Genomic DNA, 16,069 nt, shown 5'->3' with positions numbered 1-16,069 from the left:
ATAGATAGATAGATAGATAGATAGATAGATAGATATCAGATAAAGATTAACTGTATTTTAGTATGCATTTAAACAATCAGCCCTTTTCTATTCATCTTGTTGATATACAGAATATCTTTAATTTTGCTCCTGATGATTTCCACAGTATAAAATGTGATGGCATAAAAAAGCAGCAACCTATTACAGAAAAGGGAAGCGGATTTAGAGTAAGTCACCTTCCTTCAACATAATAACTACCATTCATCTAAGAATGGAATTAACTTCATGATAGGCAGTGAAAGTACCTATCCATCTCCGATACAATGAATTCAAAGATGCACAGCACTGACAGTCAATTAAAAATGAAAGATAATCCGCTCCTTCCTTTTAGTGAAATGCTTATATTCAATTTCACATATGTGCCATAAATACCTGCCATGATTTTACATCAGTTTAGCTATTTATCTGTTTTTTTTTATTTTTTTCCAAAGCGGAGAACCATAACATCTGAATATTTACCTGCGTTTCAGCAGGGCTGCTAGCTTCTTGGTGTCTGTTGTATGACCATATTTTAGTATTCCTCAGGGATCCATTCCCGTATATGCGCCCATAAAGGGAATTTGCAGAGAGCAAAGTGAACATGTTATGTCGGTCATTTGCTGTGCAAGGATATTTTCCTCCAAACTGCATTTTAAATGCTATGTTTCTCCCCATTACTCTGCGCCGAGAAACATTTAAATGCCCTTTAATTAGTGTGTCCTTCCTCTGTATCGATAGGCCACTGGTAATCACTCGGAGGACTAATGACTCCTAATTGAATTGCTTTAAAGTGAAACACAATAGGTCCTGTCATCAGTACCCAAACAGCAACATTTGGGAGTGAATCCAAAACACTGGTCATTTTGCTCAGCATTTCACTAATCGAAGTTACATATTTTTACAGTAGCAGAGAAAAGCCTGATGTTACTGTGGTGATGTCAGATCATGCTCTCTCAATAGAGCCTGGGGAGGGGGAACTGGACGGGGGTGGCTTGTGGATCATCAAAATCTCAGTAGATATTGATTTGATCTTTTCATATTGTCAAGGAGAAATCTAATCATAATAGAGCAACATAGCATGATATCTCCCTCAAACGTCTTTTAACAGCTTTTGCGGCTCATTATCCGGTTTGCCGGCAGCAGACCCTCTGATACAGTGTGAGGCACTTCTGAGCACTACAGACCTGTGAGGGCGTCCTTTTCATTCACATGCTAACAATCAAAAACCACAGCTTTCAACTGCCATAACTACATTTTGAAACAGGATTTGCAGAATAATATTAGCGGGCAGTCGTGTGAAAGGACAAGAAGTATTCATGTATTTCTCCGGCAGGTCAAAGCAGTAATTATGCTAAATATATTCACAGATAGTTATAAAGATAGTTAAAGTGGCTACAATCTGACATGTCTCTAAAACAGAGGTAAGGGCTGCACCTTGAGTTAAACAGAGCTCGGTCGTAATGAAATGAAAAGTTGTAATGAAAAAGGATGAAGCGGACGAGCAACTTTATATAGATACGCTGTACAGTACATAGAGAGATTTTATATAGAACTTAATGATCCTATTTCCTGTAGAGTGTCATTGGCATCGCAGAAACTTTCTGTCCTAATTATCCATTTCAGCCTGTCTGTTTCACATCTCTGCAGTCCCTCATTATCCCCACAGCCACCTCACAGTCTGCTCAGTGTTACATTAGTAAAATAGAGCCTTTGATTTGTCCTCAACAGCACAGACGTTTGAAAAACAGAGGAAGGAATGAGAGCGAGAAAGTGAAACAAAGAAGGAAAGAGATGAGAAGAGGGGAGAAAAGTCTTCTGTATTAGCCTGGACGTGGCCTCGTGTGTTGAATATATTGACTGTGTCACCCTCCAGTTTTTGGGGGAGAAACTAAATTCAAGGCCACACGAGGGATTTGATGCATCACAGACATAATAGGGGATATTTTGGTTTGCTCTCTGAAGTATGAGAAACATTTTTCCCCCCTTTTTGTATGGAGTGTAAGCTGCCGGAGGGCATTTGTAAAGCAAAACACTTTACTTCACTGTGGAAACAACGAGTGCCCGCACCCCCATGGTTGTAATAATTCAGTGAAAAAACAATTCAACTGTTGTTAAAACCAAACTGCCCTGATTCAGAGAGCCTCACTGTGGTGTGATGGTCTCCATGTTAACCTGTGTTTCTGAAAGCAGCACAAAAATATCCACATTTACAATTCACTATCTGCCTCGGCCTCGCTTGCTGTGACATTACGTCGGTCTTATTAAAGCACTGCCGGTACCTTACCGTCCATATTTCAGCACAAAAATGACAGCAATAAGAACCTGATCATGTTGGGTCACTCTGTTTGAAAGCAGCTCCTGCCTCTGCTTCCCTTAATTAAACCCACACAGCGCTCTTTCATCTTTGCATATTCCACGGCTGGGACATTGATACTCATTATTTCTTAAGTCTAAACACCAAGACTGTGTCAAGAATGCATCCATCACTGGCAGGCTGCTTGGAGTCAGCAGAAAATTTTCCACTCTGTCAGCAAATTTGGCAATTTGCAATTTTCTTACTGGGGTTCTGACATGTTTTTATTGCCGAAGATGACTTTCAAATGCAGAGATCATGAGGACGGTGGCTTGTTAGTCCTCTCTCCTAGCCCCGGCTCTAATGACAGTAATTAACAAGGCCACATTAGAGAGCCACCTCAGGAAGCATCTGACTGTTCATTTGCATGGCGTTAATACAGGAGGATGCCGTGCAGTGAAAGGCTTGCCATGAGTGCAGCAGTGCAGCTCTGCCTGTTTGGCAAGCCCTCCTGTTCTTAACAGCGCCAGGGCCTATTCTCCCATTCATTATGTGCCTAAAGCTTGAGTTATCCTCTCCTTGGTGCGGGGATGAATGTTATTAAAGGCATAGCTGTCCGACACAACTAATGAAAAATAGGATGTTTCTGAAGGTTATGTTGCCAGCTAGCTCACAAATGCCTGCTTCATTTTTCCCACCCCCAGCACAGGGCAATGTAATTCCCACCTCTTGATAGATCTTTTTTCTTAAGTTTTTTGTGGCTCTGTGTGCAGGAGCCTCATCATAAAGAGACCTTTATTATCCGTGTTTCTTTCACTGTAGATGCTCAACAAAGGGCGAGTCTGGACTTTTTGGCAGATCATACAATTGTGAAAAACTACATCTATGTGTCTAAAGTGGTGGTTGCTGCTGTGTGGGTTTAATTGAGAGGCATTGCTGTATTTTTCATGTAGAAAAGGAACTGGTTTGCCGCATTTTTTAATCATAATTCTGGACTTAGAATTTCGATTTTTGTCCCTCTTCATTTCTTATAAACATTATCCAGATTGTAATTTACAAATAGCATGAATGGACAGTATAAATAGAGGGGTATTACACTACAGTATGCGGGCGTCATTCAGATGACGCAGGCTTGTGCCAGAGAGGGACGACTGCTCAGCATTTAGGGTCAGATTGCACTTTTCAGAGCTCCGTCAGAGGTGGCAGGTCACGCTAAAGACGACCCAACCCGCCCACACTGACGGATCCCAGCTCTGGCCTTAAGTATAAATCCTCCCCTCCCCCTGCTGTAGCTCCCTGCCCCGGTTTGGCCTAGCCAGTCCCTAACAGCCTCAGCCACAGGGGAGGCCTGTGACAGACATGCAAGATACCAGGCTGCTTCAATTTAGTCCTGTATTCAAATAAAAGACTTCTCTGCAAAGTCACCATGTCAACATCTTTTGTAAGTTCATGACTGTTGTCATCGCCATTTACAAACGCAGCACTGATGTTAGAAAGCCTACTGTAAATTGCACCCAAAGACGTGTATTGATTCCTTATTAAAATCAATGCCGAAGATATTGCATTGCAACAAATGCTTTTGATTTTAATGTCTGCCCACAACACCTACAGCCTAAACAACACAGAACCAGACTGATTCTCTGTTCTTAAAGGGTAAATGTACCTTAAGGAAATCATGTATACAGTATCTGTCCGTCCTTTGATCTTGCTATGGTTTTCTTAGACGATTGAACATAAAGACATGTCGCCATCAAGTCTAAAATAGTTAAAAATACAAACTTAACAATCATTTCATAATCTGATTAACATAACACCAACTCTAATCATTTTAAAGGAATCAGGTTTACACTTAATCATTTTTTATTTGGTGAATATAAAATACCTTTGTATTCAGACTTTGTCACAGAGAAACACTTTAACTACACATCGTGTTTACCAGAAACTGTGGTGGCAACAATCTGCATTTCAATTTTTTTTAAATTATTTTAGGACAAGAAGTAAATAAACATACTTTGGAAATCTGACAATATATCAGCATTTATCTGCCTAAGAACTTAACAACATGGTGTGTAAATAAAAAGGGAAAAGTGGGTCAATGGGGAAACTACGTTAAAAAAATGTGAACAACTCTGAACTATCAAACTCTAATAATGGCATTATATATTTCCATTGTAAAATAAGGCTCCATATCAAAATTCTGAGAAAGAAATCAATCAGCCAAATTTCAATCATCATTAGTCTGAATTTGATAATTAATGTGAGTTTCAAAAACAAACTCTGAAATTCTATGTTTTTTTTATTCTTTGACCTTTTCTACTAAGAAGATCTGCATGTCACATTTGCACTAATTATCTTTTGGAAAATGCTGTCTGCCTTATTTTGGAGAGACTTGTTACATGTTACATACAGTTTTTGTTGGTAAAGTGTTTTATACCTTTGCATTGGTATCAGAAAAAGTGTCAACATTTAATTCACCAAGATTTATCAGTAAAGATTCATCTTTACCAAAGGATTTTTGACAGGACAGAAGACACATCCAGCACGAAACAGCAGAGTGTAACTCAACCAATTTATTTTTGCATAATGCCTTTAATATTACTGGACCCCTAGGAATATTTGCCTGTTTTGCCACAACATTACATTTAAAAAAATCCATTATTTGTTGCTGCCATTCAAGTGTAATATATTTTTCAGACTGCACTATTTCCAGGGCTATATTGTGTTCTTAGCTGCCTCCTTTGCTGTGTAATCAGCAACAGACCCTAAACACAGATGTTCCAGGGTCAACCAGCAAGACCTCTGACAATTGGTTACCACCTCTTACTGTGTGTAAATCACAGCCAATGTCAGTTTCCCCAAAAACCATGGGTATGTGGGTGTTTCCCATGCCAAAAAAATGAGTTATAAGCCGACAGTGGTGCCACTTTAATGTTTAATCTGTGGAACCTGAAATTTTCGGGTTGTGACCCAATGTTAGTGTTTTTTGTTCATTCAACCTCCACTGGAGTGTAAACCGAAAGCTTGAATTTATGAATTATACACTGTTTGGACTCATATTGTTCATTAACACTTTATATAAAACAAAAGTTCTGATATTCTCATGTGAAATACCTGACTAATTTCATTTGTTGGCTTGCGACTGGCTGACATCACAGCACGATCACCTGTGGAGCGTTTAAAAACATGCAACCGTCGTCGCTGTTGTCTGGCATCGTGGTTTGTTAGGGATGTTTTTGAAGCAGCGACTCGCCGTGTCAGATTATGCCACATATCCATTTGACTTTCATAAGCTGTTTACGCTTCAGAAATTGTGGCAATGGCTTCTCTCTTGTGCAAAGGCTTTTACATATGTTGTGTGTCTCAGAAATGCTGCCCCAGTTATAGCTATCATTCTAAAAAAAAAAAAAAAAGAAAGAAAGAGGAAAAAAACAAGCCCACAAGGTTACATGAGGCTTGTCATTTTCAGTTTTCCTTTGTTATTTGCATCTTGTTTGGTGTTTGGGGAAAGTGTGCAGAGATCATTATAGTGCAAAAAGAGCAAAAATTAGCAATGAATTCTTCCATCTATCAAGCAAACTTATATAACGGCAACTTTTATATATTTTAACTTTCCCACAATAACCTTATTGCAGTCTCATTATTTCTTTACGAGAAACAGTCTTACATTTTCGTAGGAGCAATTTCTGTGACTGTATTTACGGCTTATGTTTTACACAAAGCCTGGTAATAATGTGTTTAATGTGGACAATATTGCTTACACATGGGCTCTTATTAGTGAGTGGTAGTCTGGTCTCAGGATCAGTGGCAGTATCCTTAAGGGATGGCCTCTCTTAGGGAAGGATGAAACAAGTGCATGTGAAAAAAACCCAGCGTGAGTCCTGTTCAAAGGCACAGACGAGTTCTGACTGGATTAACATTTATTGACCGTTCAAGCTTTTCCCTTTTTTCCCCCCCACCCCCTTTTTTTATTTTCTTTTTCCTTTTTTTGCTCCAGGACAAAGATTCAAACTTAATTGCAGTGGCTGTTCCACCAACTGATCACCAATGTGCCAACAAAAGCCTCCCTAATAGGCGCTTCATTAAGGATTAGAAAGTCTCTATTACAAAACAAATTAAGCATGCTCTGATCTTAACCTATAGGTCGAACGGCATTACAGCAAAGTTTAAGCTGTTAGATGGCTGAAAAACTTATTACGGGTTAGCGCTGAGGTAGCAGTTTGGTATTGATTTTACGATAGCTAGGTATGATGATTTATGGAGTGCTTGTGTCAGTATAACAAGCTGAAGGACACACAATATCATCTCCAACATCATTAAAATTCAGAGGTCTCCAGAGCTAGCTCATCAAGTACTGTTCACCACCTTGGAATTTCATACAGACACACACACACACACACACACATAGTCAGAAATATCGGGATCAAGATGAGGTGTGTATTCACTCAGGCTTTCAGCTTTTTTTACAGGTTTTTGCACTACTTTGATGCAGTGCTACATTACGTTATGAGTACATCTCTGTTTTGGTTTAACTGTTTTTACCCTGTTTTGTATTTAATTTGCATCATTACAGCATGCTTATGTCCTGATTTGTGTATAAGCTTGGTTAATGTTTATATCAATCGTACAGCACAGCAGTTCAAAAGGTCTACCCTCAACACAATCAGCACCCTGGTCTCTAAACAGCCGCTAACTGAGTCTTGGCAGTAAAATGTGTGGTACACTAGAGCCCCCTGTGGGCACATGAAAGTAATGCTGGCTGCTAGTAATGAGCCCTACTTACTTCTGTTTGGATGAGGATTTGTTGTTGAGAATTTGTCCCAGTGTTTCTGCTGTTTTCTGCCACAATTCTTCGCCAAGCTGCATTATTAATATATAACTAATTGCTACATTTAAATGCTTTTTGTCTTTGTTTGCTAGAAGCCACTTATTCTACTAATGCTGTTAATAATTACTTTAAAAAAATGACACGAAGTACACAGTGGTGCCTCTTTAACTTTTTGCAATTATACATTTTTAAATTCCATATAAATAATTTAAAAATGCAGTTTTTAAAAAAATAATATGTTACATTAATTACTCTTATAGAGTCGGTCAGGCTGTAAAAATAAATTACGAAATTGTCTACAGTATCAACATTAGGCTGCTTTGCTAAGAAAGATGCCTGTAGAATGCATGGTACACTAATAAGGGATGGTGATGGTGATCATTTAAAAGCCAACAAATCATTTAGCTATCATTTCACTGAAACTCCCCTCCTGTCTTTCCCCCCAAAAGAACCCCAACAAGGAGACTTCAGACTACCATATCAGGTCGGGCTGTCCGAGGATCGGCCTGTGGGATGGAGGTAAGCTTCTGGGCTTCTGTCTGTCTCTCTCTGTCTCTCAGATTCCTCTGGATCCACCCCCCTCCTGGATCCCAGATTCTCTCCATCATCTCCTCCAACCGTGAGGTCTAACCGGCAGGGCAGGGGCGTGTGGGCGGACATGCTGGGCGCTGGCAGCGTGCTCCGTCTGCTAGTGAGTAATGCGAGTACAGAGACGACCCCCTCCACCCCCACACCCCCCTCGCTTCCCCTCCTAACACACACACACATCTCACACTCCTAGAAAGAGACGGGCCATAGATGGAGAGTCAGGCACTCCTGCTGTGACTTGGCGCACCCCACTGGACAGCTGGAGACTTAGGGAAAGGAGTCGCTGCCAAACATGCCTGACAGAGCAGGGGAGTGCTGGAGGTGCAAGGCTGGGCGAGGCCTGAGGTGGCTCCCATACCTGCAGCTGATCACCGGCCCATCATCTGTAATTATCTCACACTTATATACCAGTGAGATAAAAACAGGGATGGTGAACACACACACATGCACATTTATAATCACATTAAAAGGCTGTGAAAACACACCCAGTGACCAGCCAGTGGAAAGCAATGAGATTGAAATGAATGCACCTAATTATGTTGCTCTGATGAGGAAGTTGTATCTGCTATAATTATTTTGATTGATATAGTTGTGCAGCAGTAATAGGCATAATGTGCTCCTGCATTGTTTAGCTAATGCCAATTATATTGTATAACAACAACAATTTGCTCAAACTGTGAACAATAGTTATTACTGAACCCGAGGAACAATGAGATCTATGGCTGCTTTGTATGAGTCGTATTCATGCTTGGCAAATGAAAGTAATGTTGACTTTAAAATGCAATCGTTTGCATAATCATTTCATCTGCCATAGTCTTGATTTTTGATTACTATTAGTTTTGTATAAGAAATGTCAGAAAATGCCCATATATTTTCCCAGAGCCCAAGGTGACATATTGAAGGATCGGAGGTAGAAATTCCTCACACAAAAGCTAAAACCTTTGACTAAAACATTTAGCATTAATCGATTCCAATACAATTTGTTGCTGATTTACTCTCTGATGTCATTACCTCCAACAAGGGGCTTGTGTTTTCGGTCCAGTTTGTCTGTTTGTCAGCCAGATAATTGAAAATCTACTGGCCCAATTTTCATGAAACTTGGTGGAAGGGTGTGGCATGGTCCAAGGAAGAGCCCATTAAATTTTGGAGCGTATCCAAATCACAGCGTGGATGCACAAATCATTTTTTACTTATGTTAACATTGCAAATAGGACAGAGTTATATGCTTTCCGATTGCCTTTCTATTTATCAAATATTTTAAGAGCTCTTATGAAGTCTTTGGGAAAAGGTCTGGCTTTTGAGGGAGAATTTGAAATGTTCTACCAAGCCAACAATTCAAATTCTCCCTCTCCAGGTCAAACAGCTTGCACGCAGCACATGCAGATTAGAGCAAAGTGTTGCAATCTACATCGGGACTCTTCATCATGACGCTGTCGGGCTGGAGCAGTTTTACAACTATCGGCTCTAATACAGGATAGGTTCCTCCCTGTAAGGAATCATACCGCTTTAATGTTATGAATATCAAGCGAAGCCCCCCTGCAATGTAGCTGTGGCCCATTTTCTCCTCCTTCATTCTCAATCTATCTGCTTAATCTTGATTCATCAGTTACTGCAGCTTATTATGGAGCCCTGACAGCATGCTTGGGTTCTTGATAAATGACACTGCTCAGGCCAGATTCAAAATGTGAGGCTCAAGTGCCAATTATCTATGCAGACCTGGTTAATAAGGGGATCTCTTGTTAACTATCTGATCTCAGCATGTGCATCATTTGTCATGAAGGCCCATGTTTACCTCAGAGACAGGAGTTCCCGAGACCTCCCCTGCCTAACATATGTAAAACCTGGATCTTTGTTCCTTTAATAACCTTTTATTAACAGCCTGACATCATGATTAAGTTTGGGTGCAAACATGCGCACAATGAGGTACACAATTACCCTCACCCACTCACAGATCTGCAGCAGATCACAGTCAGAGAGAATAATGAATATTGAGTCGGCGTTTGATCCATCCCACATCGAAAGCCCAATTTGCTCGAGCACCTGGAGCTGTGCCACTGCATGCAGTTTTTTGAGGTGATGATGGATACTCATGGGAGCTTATTTCCATGAGCACATCTTCTCCTGATTTGTAAAGATGATAAGTGCTTTGACCTTAACTCATCATTACAGCTCATTAAAGCTTTTGTTTGTTCCACCTCGGAAGACGATTTTAAATCAGCTCGTTGCGAAGCGTTATGGCTCTTGACTGTTAAGAAGTTAGAAATGCTGCGTGTCTGTGTTTTAGTTTTCATTTAGCAACTTCTCCGAGGTCTCAAGGTCTCAGATTAATAAACACTCGCTGTGGTCAGAAGTGCGGAGCAGCCGAGGGAGGTGAGATGCCCCCTGTCCTCTCTGAAACCCAGCATCACCATTCTGTCAGCCACTTCTTGATGTCTGGCTCACAGGCTCGCTGCTCGCTCTTTGTATGTATTCTCTTCCTGGGAAAGTAGCAAATAAAACATTTTGCAGGTCTGTGTAGCCGAGGGACTTTGTCTTCCATCAAGAAACACCTCTAGCTCGTAAGTGCAGAAGTTGTAAAATACTTCCAGACAGCACTTGGAACATTCCTTTTAACCTTAGTTGTCCAACGTGAAATATAGAAAAAAATGATTCTTTGAAATAAATAATTAATCAGTGTGTTTTCTATTATTGCTTGGATATGGAGTCAGTAGGAAGCCAGGTGGAGCGATCAGATCTTCACAGCATCCCCACTTCCTGTCCCCCACAGAACGCAAGACTGTCTAGGCAGCATCTGCTGAGGAAAATAAAGCCCCTTTTCCTTCTCATGTAGAGAGGATCATTTGCATAATATCCCCCTCTGTAAGGTGAAAACAGAATAATAATTGGTTTGCCCTTTTCTCTCTGTGTGTTGTAAAACAGTTAGGAATTAATTTGAGGATAACTGTGCAATTAATTCTAAATGCTAAAGATGGTGTGGGGGCTTTGATTCAAAGGAGGGGAAAGGATATACAGGCTGAGGTCACGAAACAAAGACTTTGTGTTTCTGCTGCTGCTAGAACTTACTACATTTAAACAGTGCACATGGGGGTCTTGGAGTATTTGGTTGACAAACAGGGGCAACTTGCAGGCTCGTTTACCCCTCCACATCTATTACTACTCTGCCAGTTTAGTCCCAACTTGCTGCAGCAGTGTTTGGATACTCTCGTCTTAATGATGAATAATCGTGCTGCAGGAAAAAAGGGTGCATGAATAGTAGGATTCATGAGTCTGTTTTTAACCTTGTTACACAATGCTGTAAATTCCACATGCATCCCCATTATAGCTAATGAGCAGCACTGTAATCAGTGCCTGACTGGGTGTTGTGATTTTTAGTTTTTTTTTTGCACAGGTGCTGTTTAGAGTGAAGGAACACGTTCCACGTTCTGCAGACGCATGTCAATACCAGCCCCTTGAAGGTCAACATAAGAAAGAGTAGTTTGACATGACAATAGAGTTGGTTTGACATTAGAATAACGGAGATTTGACACAAGCCCATATCTGTTGAGCTTTCATTTAGGCCAGCTGTGTGATATTGGGACATACTTTTATTGCTGTAGCAGTGGCCCCTGGACTTGTCTCCTTTCTGCAGCTCGTCCTATTAGGAGTTGCAGCTTCATTCCCAGATACTTCCACAGCGGAAAAAGAACACGCCTCGCCATGAGTCCCAATTACACCTAATGATGGCGAAAGGATGGAGCACATGCAGATTGTGCCGCAGTTCCTTTGTCACGCCAAGCACAAGGCATGATCATTTATCACACCAGTCATATCCTGCACTCCTCCCTGAGCGCAGACAATGAATCCCAGCACATCATCCATGCTGTTATTTGTGTTTAACTGCCAGGAAAAGGAAAATAAAAGCCCAGTTACAAGGCGTTGCAAGAACACGGCTGTATCCTGTGAGCAAAACGTGAGAGTCTTCACCATCAGGGAGGAAATGCTACTGTCCTCACAATAAATCTATCCACAAAAAGTCCACACACACACACACACACAAACACAACCAGCCGCCTTTAGCCCTTGTGTTTAGATTATTTTGTTTGTAATCAATTTTGCCTTTGAAATCCAAATGAGATGAGTGTAAGGTCTGTGTGTTACATGTTGAGAGGCGGGGGAGAGCTTAGTGTGAGATTTGGGAGGTGCTGTGTGAGTACGCGTGCTGCCGCAGCAGAGAGGCGGCTCGGCGCTTGTCAGTGGCTTTCTCCTTAATCCTGGCCTGATCTTTGTGTTTGATCCGCAGCATGGTCCTGAGACAGCATGAGCAGCAGCTATTGCTGTAATTTAAAGTCAATATTGTACTCATGATCCCTCTCCCCGGGCTAACGGAACAGCCTCTCACCGCGATGGAGAAAGTCATCTCTGCTGCTTAGAGGGAATCCTCAGCTTGAGTAGTTCTCTTCTCTCTGGTTCTCAAAAGAAACCTGGATGGTGGGTTTGTGTTTTTTCCTGGAAAAAGAAAGATTTGGGATTAGATTTTCCTCTTTGCTGGCATCTCTTTCCTGACTGCTGACATGTCATCTTAACCTCGTGCTACAAAGTGCTTGACTGTACAAAAGCAGGAAAAGATACTGTTAACAGTTAACTTCTCATAAGTTTACCACCTGCATAAAATAAAGCACCAAACATTTACTAATCTCGAGAAACAAAATGTAAATACAAATATAATACGCTCACTGTCTATATATATAAAAATATATATATATTTTTTTTTTTCAATAGACTATATCACAATTGGTCATGAAAAGTTACTGTTTGTGACCATTCCTACAAACCCCATCAGAAATTGTTATTGACTCTAGGATCCAGCTAACAAGCCCATAGTGACATCAATAGCTTTGATGATTCATTCAGAAGCACTTTAATAGATCTAAGATTAGAAATGGGGGTTTCATCCACAAATCTCCTCCTGTGTTATTACACTGAGAGCTAAGATATTTATCCTTTGTGAACGACATGAGATATAAGGGTGGCTCAAGGGCCCATTAAATCCATACATGTCATGATCTGCAGTGTGTTACACTAAAACTTTCGACAAAATGTGTTGCTGACAAACACTTTGATTGAGGCTGTACCGAGCTGTAAATTTAAGAGCCAGGGTCAGTGAACTCTCGATAGATGGAGGTGAAATGTCAAAAATTGATTCCTTTAGTGGCCACAATTTGTTTTGATATAGTGTGAACCTTTTATTGTGGTGTGGTTTTACTATTTAGTGTGGTGTTTCTGAAGGTTTTGGTTTCACCTAAAAGGCTGCTGACCGCGCCGATCACAGTGTACAATCAGAGGAGGAAGGGACCAATCATTTTGATTGCTGTGGCAGTATACATTCTCAAAGGTTAAAGGGCATTGTCCTGTAGGAATACACCGGAGATTGGTTGGCTGATGGAGCTATCCATACATTCTTGTGCTCCATGATAGCACTTTAGCATTCACTGTGGTGGGTGATACTGATAGAAATTACTTTAGGTTCATTGAATGCTCCTAATGTTAATGTCCTTAATGTTAGTAATTACGTTTTTTTTTCTATATATTGTGGTGTCTTAACAACCTTAATTTTCTTGAAAAATCTGCTATTTTGCTTCTTTCAAATACAAATTTTCAAAGGAAAAGTTTCATGAATACAGAGACCTATAAAACTGTATACAATATAAAGGTATACACAAAGTAATTACTAGAACGTTAGATTATGCGCAGCTAAAGCACTCAGCTAAAGTACTGGCATTAGCATTTTTGACTGCATTTCATGAGATTTGATTAATAAAATCTGACACTGTTGACAATATATTATAAGAAAGTTTGTGAACAGGCCTCCTAATTTTTTTCTGGTTGAAAACTGACCAAGCACCAGCCCAACTTTCGCATGTCATTCAGCGCCGCCTTACACGATTTGTTGCTCCAATTGGTTGTAAGTCAATTTGAAGGCATTTTGGTCTGCATTTATAACTGCCCTTAAAAAAAATAACGGAAATGTTCATCGGAATTTTGAATTAGTCTGGCGATGTCATTCTTTTTGACAGAAGCATCAAAAACTTCAGTTTGGGCCCTTCCCTGTAATGTTGTCATCTACGCGATCTGTGCAGGGGGTAACTGGAGTGGTTCTGCAATCATTCTCCAATCTGTTTATAGTTATTGTCTTAATCTCATGTGGAGATTTCTTGACTGAACAGCACTGACACCCCAGGGTGCACCCAGTCCTGCAAAATATCCTCATATCCTCTGTCTATTACGAAACCCCACAGAGTGAATTATCAGCCCTAATGACTCCCTCAAAACATTGTGAGAGCCAACTTTTTACTTTAGAATAGTGCAATTATAAGCACTTAGGACTGAAACACGGACTGAGCGCAACAGCTCAGTGTGTGTGTGAGAGAGGGTGACAGAGACGGGAAGATGGTGGACTATTGCATGCAATATTACTGTAATTTCATCTGTAGTTCAACCTCTATATTTTAGCAGTGGCCAGCACATTTCTGCGTGCCCGATTACACTTTGTCATTACTTTTTGACCCGCCTGCCCCAACCCATGATATCTTTTTGAAAGCTTACCCGAAGCTGCCAAACCCGCAGTTCCACCAATGGAAACTTGTGTTGCAGTTCAGCTCTTGCATCACTGTTGTAAGATAGTTTCTGACTCTTATGATCCAAAAATTTCCAATAACTCCAGAGCGGTTTAGCAGTAATCTAACAAAACTGATGAGTTCATTCATTAAGGAAACTTGATGTTGTTTAATCTGGTGAATTACTTCATTAAAATGTTGTTAAATTTTTCGTTTTTTTTAGGGTGATGACTATTTAAAATATGACAACATATATTCTTAATTTCAAAATCTAAATTGAGGCTTTGAATGTAAGAAAAAAGCACAGTCAGTACAGCTTTAATGTCTACCTTCTGGCAAAAGGTTAACCTTTAACTTTTTCTCAGTATCAATTAAACATAATACCTCATTTAGCCCTTGAGCTAATCTTACCCTCTAACACAGAATTATTTAAATTAACACCAGGGTAAATCTAGGTCCACGTCTATGAAAACCATTTGGAGTTACTGCAGCTCTAAGCCTAATCCGTATCCGTGGACGCAGACGTACGCCAGTGGCCCACTTATAGCTTAAATGACTAGTTTAGTTAACCTTCCTGTTTAAGTCTAACATATTGTTATGACAGCAATAGTGCACTGCATAATTTCCACGGCATTAGCATCAGTCATAAGCCCGCCTGCTATAAATACACCTGACAGCAGAACTGTTTCCGAAGTGTTCTTCGCAGGATAGTGCACAGGACTCCAGAGGTGAGGTACTCTGATAGTGCAGCTCATGAAATATTTGCTGACTTCTATCACCTAAGGGACTACTGTTCTGATGGAGCCAATGATATGTGCCCCTATTAGTCTCTAAGGAGGTTTCCTAGCCCACTTTCACCCGATCCGTGCCAATTAAGTAGCAGAATTATGTATATTAGTTGGAGTCACTTGCACTTCCACGCAAAGGGATGCATATAGGGAAGGATGACAGAGGGATAGCGTTGAATAATTAGAGTGAATTTTCAGAGCCCTGGAAACTCAATCATATGCTGCCATATGCTAACTATTTTTAACCTATTCTTTCCTCCTCTTCTCCCCTCTCTTCTCCTCCTTTTTTTCATATATTCCACTGCAGAAATAAGGAACAAACCCTGTCTGCAGTGCTGTTACTTTGCCTCAAGTAATTGTTAAAAGTCGACCAAGTAAGCTGGTAATAAACCTTAAGTCATAACGTACAATTTCTTATAATCAGCTTGTTTTGATGATTTGTGTGTATGACAACAACTTTCATTCTCACGTCTAATTATCATTTTCCCTCCATCAGTGATAAACATCGAGATGGATCCCAAAAGCTACGCATGAAAAAGCATTAATTGAGCTCCTCAGACTTTCTGTAAACTCATTATGTCATGCTTGGTTTGTCATCCATACAATGCTCACAGGCAATGGCTCTTTAGTCTTCTTTATGGAGCCGGGTGGTTTGTGGAAATATGGAGTGTCACAAGCAGACCTCTAATCCTCACAGACACTTCCCACAGTCATCAGTATTCTAATGACTCACCACCGCCGTCCCAGGGTGTTTATTTTTAGAGATAGAGAGATTGATGAGATGCTCATATCATCCTTAACCACCAACTAATTAACTAATTAGGACATTCAAATGAAGACTTGCTCTGGATAATGCAGCGTGGCTTTGGCATGGGCAAACAGTTCTTGATTCTAACTGCTTGACTCAGCTACAGGGGGGTGGATGTGGAGGGGGCGGGTTCAGCATCATGGTCTCCTGCTTATG

General features: G+C 40.5%; 1 long non-coding RNA gene across 1 annotated transcript in view; it reads left to right on the top strand.

Annotated features, from left to right (window-relative positions):
* The window catches only part of LOC131979487 (uncharacterized), a 66,864-nt gene extending 59,076 nt beyond the window's left edge, over window positions 1-7,788 (top strand). The window contains exon 3 of the long non-coding RNA XR_009395065.1: window positions 7,586-7,788. This is a non-coding gene — a long non-coding RNA (uncharacterized LOC131979487). The remainder of the gene's footprint in view (window positions 1-7,585) is intronic.
* The last annotated feature ends 8,281 nt before the right edge of the window (window positions 7,789-16,069 follow it).

Source organism: Centropristis striata, chromosome 10 (genome assembly GCF_030273125.1).
Source record: "Centropristis striata isolate RG_2023a ecotype Rhode Island chromosome 10, C.striata_1.0, whole genome shotgun sequence".
NCBI classification, from domain to species: Eukaryota; Metazoa; Chordata; class Actinopteri; order Perciformes; family Serranidae; genus Centropristis; species Centropristis striata.
Note: the sequence above shows the minus strand (reverse complement) of the source record. Positions and strands in the feature narration are given on the sequence as shown.